Source organism: Aythya marila (genome assembly GCF_965140915.1).
Source record: "Aythya marila genome assembly, contig: HAP1_HAP1_SCAFFOLD_188, whole genome shotgun sequence".
In the NCBI taxonomy this organism is placed as follows: Eukaryota; Metazoa; Chordata; class Aves; order Anseriformes; family Anatidae; genus Aythya; species Aythya marila.
The window spans coordinates 251901-259867 of record NW_028136924.1 but is presented as its reverse complement, the minus strand read 5'-3'; positions in this window follow the sequence as shown (position 1 = coordinate 259867).

The window sequence follows — 7967 nt, the reverse complement described above, 5'->3', positions numbered from 1 at the left end:
TGTGTTTGGGGTGATCCTATTCTTTTTTGGGGTGTTTTTGACGTGTTTTGGGGTCTCCGTTGTGTTTTGTTGGGTTCTCGTTGGTCATCATGGTGAAAAAGTGTAAATTGTGGGTTTTGGAGAACATCAGGTGAGTTTTGGTCGTGAATCTATGGTGTTGGGGTAATTCTTCTGTTTTTGTAGGGTTTTCTTCTGTTTTTGGGGTGGTCCCGTTCTTTTTTTGGGGTGTTTTTGACGTGTTTTGGGGTCTCCGTTGGGTTTTGTTGGGTTCTTGTTGGTCATCATGGTGAAAAAGTGTAAATCTTGGGTTTTGGAGAACATCAGGTGAGTTTAAGTTTTTTTGGTCGTGAATCTATGGTGTTGGGGTAATTCTTCTGTTTTTGTAGGGTTTTCTTCTGTTTTTGGGGTGGTCCCGTTCTTTTTTGGGGTGTTTTTGACATGTTTTGTTATCTCCGTTGGGTTTTGTTGGGTTCTTGTTGGTCATCATGGTGAAAAATTGTAAATCTTGGGTTTTGGAGAACATCAGGGAGGTTTAGGGTGGTTTTGGTGTTTATCTATGTTTTTTGGGGTTTTCTTTCACTTTTAGGGGTTATCCTGTTCTTGTTTTTGTTTTTTTTTGGCTTGTTTTGGGGTCTCCGTTAGTTTTCGTTTGGTTCTCGTTAGTCGTTAAGGTAAATGGGAGTGGCTTGTGGGTTTTGAAGAAGGTCAGGTGAGTTTAGGGTGGTTTTGGGGGGAAATTCATCGTTTTTGGGTTTTTGTCTTCTGATCCAGTTCTTTTTTGGGGTGTTTTTGACGTGTTTTGGGGTCTCTGTTTTGTTTCGTTGTGTTTTCCGTGGTCACCATGTCGGAAAAGGGTAAATTGTGGGTTCTGGAGAACATGAGGTAGGTTTAGGGTGGTTTTGGGGTGGACCTATGGTTTTGGGGGATTTTCTTCCAGTTTGGGGAGTGATCCCATGCTTGTTTGGGGTGTTTTTGACGGTTTGTTGGTCTCCGTTGTGTTTTGTACGTTTTCATTGGTCATTATGGTGAAAAAGGTTAAATTGTGGGGTTTGGAGAAGATCAGGTGAGTTTACGGTGGTTTTGGGGTGGATCTATGTTTTTTGGGTTTTTCTTCTGTTTTTTTTGGTGTGATCCTGTTCTTGTTTGGGGTGGTTTTGATGTGTTTTGTTGTTTCCGTTGCGTTTTGTTGAATTCCTAATGGGTTTTATGGTGGTCGGGAGTGGACTTTGGGATTTGGAGAACATCAGGTATGTTTAGGGTGGTTTTGGGGTGGATCTATGGTATTTGGGGACTTTCTTATGTTTTTTTGGGGGGGGTGATCCCGTTCTTTTTTGTGGTGGTTTTGACGTGTTTTGGGGTCTCCGTTGGGTTTTGTTGGATTCTTGTTGGTCATCATGGTGAATGGGAGTGAAATGTGGGATTTGGAGAAGACCAGGTGAGTTTAGGGTGGTTTTGTGGGGAAATTCATAGTTTTTGTGTTTTTGTTTTTTTGTTTGTTTGTTTTGATTTTTTTTTTTCTTCTTATCCAGTTCTTTTTTGGGGTATTTTTGACGTGTTTAGGGGTCTTCGTTGGGTTTCGTTGGGTTGTCGTTGGTCGTTAAGGTAAATGGGAGTGGATTGTGGGTTTTGGAGAAGATCAGGTCAGTTTAGGGTGGTTTTGTAGAAAAGTTCAAAGTTTTGGGGTTTTTTACTTCTGATCCAGTTGTTTTCTGGGGTGTTTTTGACGTGTTTTGGGGTGTCCGATGGCTTTCGTTGGGTTTTCCGTGGTCATCAGTGTGGAAAAGGGTAAATTGTGGGTTTTGGAGAAGATCAGGTAGGTTTAGGGTGGTTTTGGGGTGGATCTATGGTTTTTGGTGTTTTCTTTTGTTTTTGGGGTTGATTCTGTTCTTTTTTTGGGGTGTTTTTGACGTGTTTTGGGGTCTCCGTTGGGTTTTGTTGGGTTTCCATTGGGTTTCCTAATGGTTGGGAGTGGATTGTACATTTAGGAGAACATCAGGTAGGTTTAAGGGTTTTTTGGGGGGTTATATCATGTTTTTTCTTCTGATCCTGTTCGCTTTTGGTGTGTTTTTGAGGTGTTTTGGGGTTTCCATTGTGTTTCGTTGAGTTCCTAATCGGTTTTATGGTGGTTGGGAGTGGACTTTGGGACTTGGAGAACAGCAGGTAGGTTTAGGATAGTTTTGGGGTGGATCTATGGTTTTTGGGGATTTTCTTCCAGTTTTGGGGGAGGTCCCGTTCTTGTTTGGGGTGATTTTGACGTGTTTTGGGGTCTCTGTTGGGTTTTGTTGGGTTTTCCGTGGTCATCATGGTGGAAAAGTGTAAATTGTGGGTTCTGGAGAACATCAGGTAGGTTTAGGGTGGTTTTGGGGTGGATCTATGTTTTTTGGTGTTTTCTTTCGTTTTTAGAGGTTATCCCGTTCTTGTTTGGGGAGTTTTTGACATTTTTGGGAATCTCCATTGGTTTTTGTTGGGTTCTTGTTGGTCGTTAAGTTAAATGGGAATTGATAGTGGGTTTTGAAGAAGATTAGGTGAGTTTAGGGTGGTTTTGGGTGGAAATTCATAGTTTTTTGTGTTTTTTCTTCTGATCCAATTCTTTTTTGAGGTGTTTTTGACGTGTTTTGGGGTTTCCGTTGCGTTTTGTTCAGTTCCTAATGGGTTTTATGGTGGTTGGGAGTGGATTGTACATTTAGGAGAACATCAGGTAGGTTTAAGGTTTTTTTTGGGGGTTAAATCATGTATTTTCTTCTGATCCGGTTCGCTTTTGGGGTGTTTTTGAGGTGTTTTGTGGTTTCCGTTGCGTTTTGTTCAGTTCCTAATGGGTTTTATGGTGGTTGAGAGTGGACTTTGGGATTTGGAGAACATCAGGTAGGTTTAGGGTTGTTTTGGGATTGGATCCGTGTTTTTTGGGAATTTTCTTCCAGTTTTGGGGGTGATCCCATTCTTGTTTGGGGTGTTTTTGACGTGTTTTGGGGTCTCCGTTGGTTTTTGTTGGGTTCTCGTTGGTCATCATGGTGAAAAAGTGTAAATTGTGGGTTTTGGAGAACGTCAGGTGAGTTTTGGTCGTGAATCTATGGTGTTGGGGTAATTCTTCTGTTTTTGTATGGTTTTCTTCTGTTTTTGGGGTGGTCCCGTTCTTTTTTTGGGGTGTTTTTGACATGTTTTTTTATCTCCGTTGGGTTTTGTTGGGTTCTTGTTGGTCATCATGGTGAAAAAGTGTAAATCGTGGGTTTTGGAGAACATCAGGTAGGTTTAGGGTGGTTTTGGTGTTGATCTATGCTTTTTGGGGTTTTCTTTCGCTTTTAGGGGTTATCCCGTTCTTGTTTGGTTTTTGTTTGACTTGTTTTGGGGTCTCCGTTAGTTTTCGTTTGGTTCTCGTTAGTCGTTAAGGTAAATGGGAGTGGCTTGTGGGTTTTGAAGAAGGTCAGGTGAGTTTAGGGTGGTTTTGGGGGGAAATTCATCGTTTTTGGGTTTTTGTCTTCTGATCCAGTTCTTTTTTGGGGTGTTTTTGACGTGTTTTGGGGTCTCTGTTTTGTTTCGTTGTGTTTTCCGTGGTCACCATGTCGGAAAAGGGTAAATTGTGGGTTCTGGAGAACATCAGGTAGGTTTAGGGTGGTTTTGGGGTGGATCTATGTTTTTTGGTGTTTTCTTTCGTTTTTAGAGGTTATCCCGTTCTTGTTTGGGGAGTTTTTGACTTTTTTGGGAATCTCCATTGGTTTTTGTTGGGTTCTCGTTGGTCGTTAAGTTAAATGGGAATTGATAGTGGGTTTTGAAGAAGATTAGGTGAGTTTAGGGTGGTTTTGGGTGGAAATTCATAGTTTTTTGTGTTTTTTCTTCTGATCCAATTCTTTTTTGAGGTGTTTTTGACGTGTTTTGTGGTTTCCGTTGCGTTTTGTTCAGTTCCTAATGGGTTTTATGGTGGTTGGGAGTGGACTTTGGGATTTGGAGAACATCAGGTAGGTTTAGGGTTGTTTTGGGATTGGATCCGTGTTTTTTGGGAATTTTCTTCCAGTTTTGGGGGTGATCCCATTCTTGTTTGCGGTGTTTTTGACGTGTTTTGGGGTCTCCGTTGGGTTTTGTTGGGTTTTCCGTGGTCATCATGGTGGAAAAGTGTAAATTGTGGGTTTTGGAGAACTTCAGGTAGGTTTAGGGGGACTTTTGGGGTGGATTCATGGTATTAGGATTTTCTTCTGTGTTTGGGGTGATCCTATTCTTTTTTGGGGTGTTTTTGACGTGTTTTGGGGTCTCCGTTGTGTTTTGTTGGGTTCTCGTTGGTCATCATGGTGAAAAAGTGTAAATTGTGGGTTTTGGAGAACATCATGTGAGTTTTGGTCGTGAATCTATGGTGTTGGGGTAATTCTTCTGTTTTTGTAGGGTTTTCTTCTGTTTTTGGGGTGGTCCCGTTCTTTTTTTGGGGTGTTTTTGACGTGTTTTGGGGTCTCCGTTGGGTTTTGTTGGGTTCTTGTTGGTCATCATGGTGAAAAAGTGTAAATCTTGGGTTTTGGAGAACATCAGGTGAGTTTAAGTTTTTTTGGTCGTGAATCTATGGTGTTGGGGTAATTCTTCTGTTTTTGTAGGGTTTTCTTCTGTTTTTGGGGTGGTCCCGTTCTTTTTTGGGGTGTTTTTGACATGTTTTGTTATCTCCGTTGGGTTTTGTTGGGTTCTTGTTGGTCATCATGGTGAAAAAGTGTAAATCTTGGGTTTTGGAGAACATCAGGGAGGTTTAGGGTGGTTTTGGTGTTTATCTATGTTTTTTGGGGTTTTCTTTCACTTTTAGGGGTTATCCTGTTCTTGTTTTTGTTTTTTTTTTTGGCTTGTTTTGGGGTCTCCGTTAGTTTTCGTTTGGTTCTCGTTAGTCGTTAAGGTAAATGGGAGTGGCTTGTGGGTTTTGAAGAAGGTCAGGTGAGTTTAGGGTGGTTTTGGGGGGAAATTCATCGTTTTTGGGTTTTTGTCTTCTGATCCAGTTCTTTTTTGGGGTGTTTTTGACGTGTTTTGGGGTCTCTGTTTTGTTTCGTTGTGTTTTCCGTGGTCACCATGTCGGAAAAGGGTAAATTGTGGGTTCTGGAGAACATGAGGTAGGTTTAGGGTGGTTTTGGGGTGGACCTATGGTTTTGGGTGATTTTCTCCCAGTTTTGTTGGTGATCCCATGCTTGTTTGGGGTGTTTTTGACGGTTTGTTGGTCTCCGTTGTGTTTTGTACGTTTTCATTGGTCATTATGGTGAAAAAGGTTAAATTGTGGGGTTTGGAGAAGATCAGGTGAGTTTACGGTGGTTTTGGGGTGGATCTATGTTTTTTGGGTTTTTCTTCTGTTTTTTTTGGTGTGATCCTGTTCTTGTTTGGGGTGGTTTTGATGTGTTTTGTTGTTTCCGTTGCGTTTTGTTGAATTCCTAATGGGTTTTATGGTGGTCGGGAGTGGACTTTGGGATTTGGAGAACATCAGGTATGTTTAGGGTGGTTTTGGGGTGGATCTATGGTATTTGGGGACTTTCTTATGTTTTTTTTGGGGGGGTGATCCCGTTCTTTTTTGTGGTGGTTTTGACGTGTTTTGGGGTCTCCGTTGGGTTTTGTTGGATTCTTGTTGGTCATCATGGTGAATGGGAGTGAAATGTGGGATTTGGAGAAGACCAGGTGAGTTTAGGGTGGTTTTGTGGGGAAATTCATAGTTTTTGTGTTTTTGTTTTTTTGTTTGTTTGTTTTGATTTTTTTTTTCTTCTTATCCAGTTCTTTTTTGGGGTATTTTTGACGTGTTTAGGGGTCTTCGTTGGGTTTCGTTGGGTTGTCGTTGGTCGTTAAGGTAAATGGGAGTGGATTGTGGGTTTTGGAGAAGATCAGGTCAGTTTAGGGTGGTTTTGTAGAAAAGTTCAAAGTTTTGGGGTTTTTTACTTCTGATCCAGTTGTTTTCTGGGGTGTTTTTGACGTGTTTTGGGGTGTCCGATGGCTTTCGTTGGGTTTTCCGTGGTCATCAGTGTGGAAAAGGGTAAATTGTGGGTTTTGGAGAAGATCAGGTAGGTTTAGGGTGGTTTTGGGGTGGATCTATGGTTTTTGGTGTTTTCTTTTGTTTTTGGGGTTGATTCTGTTCTTTTTTTGGGGTGTTTTTGACGTGTTTTGGGGTCTCCGTTGGGTTTTGTTGGGTTTCCATTGGGTTTCCTAATGGTTGGGAGTGGATTGTACATTTAGGAGAACATCAGGTAGGTTTAAGGGTTTTTTGGGGGGTTATATCATGTTTTTTCTTCTGATCCTGTTCGCTTTTGGTGTGTTTTTGAGGTGTTTTGGGGTCTCCGTTGCGTTTTGTTCAATTCCTAATGGGTTTTATGGTGGTTGAGAGTGGACTTTGGGATTTGGAGAACATCAGGTAGGTTTAGGGTTGTTTTGGGATTGGATCCGTGTTTTTTGGGAATTTTCTTCCAGTTTTGGGGGTGATCCCATTCTTGTTTGCGGTGTTTTTGACGTGTTTTGGGGTCTCCGTTGGGTTTTGTTGGGTTTTCCGTGGTCATCATGGTGGAAAAGTGTAAATTGTGGGTTTTGGAGAACATCAGGTAGGTTTAGGGTGGTTTTGGGGTGGATCTATGTTTTTTGGTGTTTTCTTTCGTTTTTAGAGGTTATCCCATTCTTGTTTGGGGAGTTTTTGACTTTTTTGGGAATCTCCATTGGTTTTTGCTGGGTTCTCCTTGGTCGTTAAGTTAAATGGGAATTGATAGTGGGTTTTTGTGTTGGTTTTACCGTGCTGGGCAGCTAAACCCCACAACCGCTCTCTCACTCCCCCTCCTTTAGATGAGGAGGGGGAGAAGTAAAGCAAAGAACAACTCACGGGTTGAGATAAGGATAATTTAATTAAAGGGAAATAATTATAATAATTAAATAAAGACTACCATGAACTAAACAATTTAACTAAGGGGAAATAAAAGGGAAAGGGGAAAAAGGGAGGAAAACAAACAAACAAAATAAATGAAAGCTATATGGAAGTGCAGAGGAAAGAAATTACTCTCTACTTCCCACAAATGAGCCATGATTGACCACGTCCTTGAAGCAAGGCCTCAACGCACGCAGCCGGTGTTCGAGAGGAGGACCGACGTCTTCTCAACGAGAGCCCACCCCTCCCCTCTTCTTCCTGTTTCCACCTTTTATTGCTGAGTGTGACACCACATGGTATGGAATATCCCTTTGATTGGTTTAGGTCAGCTGCCCTAGTGATGTTTCTCTCCTCACTTTTTTGCCCACCCCCTAGGAGGGTTAGAGAAAGGCCCAATGCTGTGCCACTGCTGCTCAGCAGTAGACACAACACTGGTGTGATAACACTGCTGTTCCAGCTACAAGTACAGAGTACGGCACTGAATGGGCTGCTGCCGGGAAAGTTAACATTCCAGCCAGACCCAGTACAGTTTTGAAGAAGAAGTTCCTTTGCTGTTTCTTTCCTGGCAATGCTTTGCTTTTCCTTGTGCTACGTTCCTTTGCTCTGCTTTGACTTGCTCTGCTTTCTCTTCCCTGGCCATGCTTTCCTCGGTTTAGCTTTGCTTTATAGACCTGGCACTGCTTTGCTTTTCCTACCCGTGCTGTGCTTTGCCTTGCCTCAAACTGCCTTGCTTTCCTTTGTTTGCTTTGTCTTCCCTGGTTATGCTTTGGTTTTCCTCGTGCTACTTTCCTTTGCTCAGCTTTGCCTTCCTTGGCCGTGCTTTGTTTTGCTTTACTGGGCCATGCTCGCCTTTTTTTACCTTTGCTTTGCTCTCTTTTGCCTCACCTGCTCCTGCTCTCACTTCCATTTTCAGGCCATGCTTACCTTTGTTTTGCTTTACTTTGTATTCCTGGCACTGCTTTGCTTTTCCTTTTGCTACTTTCTTTTGTTCTGCTTTGCCTTGCCTGGCCATGCTTTGCTTTGCTTTGCTTTGCCTTGCTTTGTATTCCTGGCATTGCTTTGCTTTTCCTTCTCTGCTCTGCTTAGCTTCTCTTGACCCTGCTCTGATTTGCCTTATCTCGAA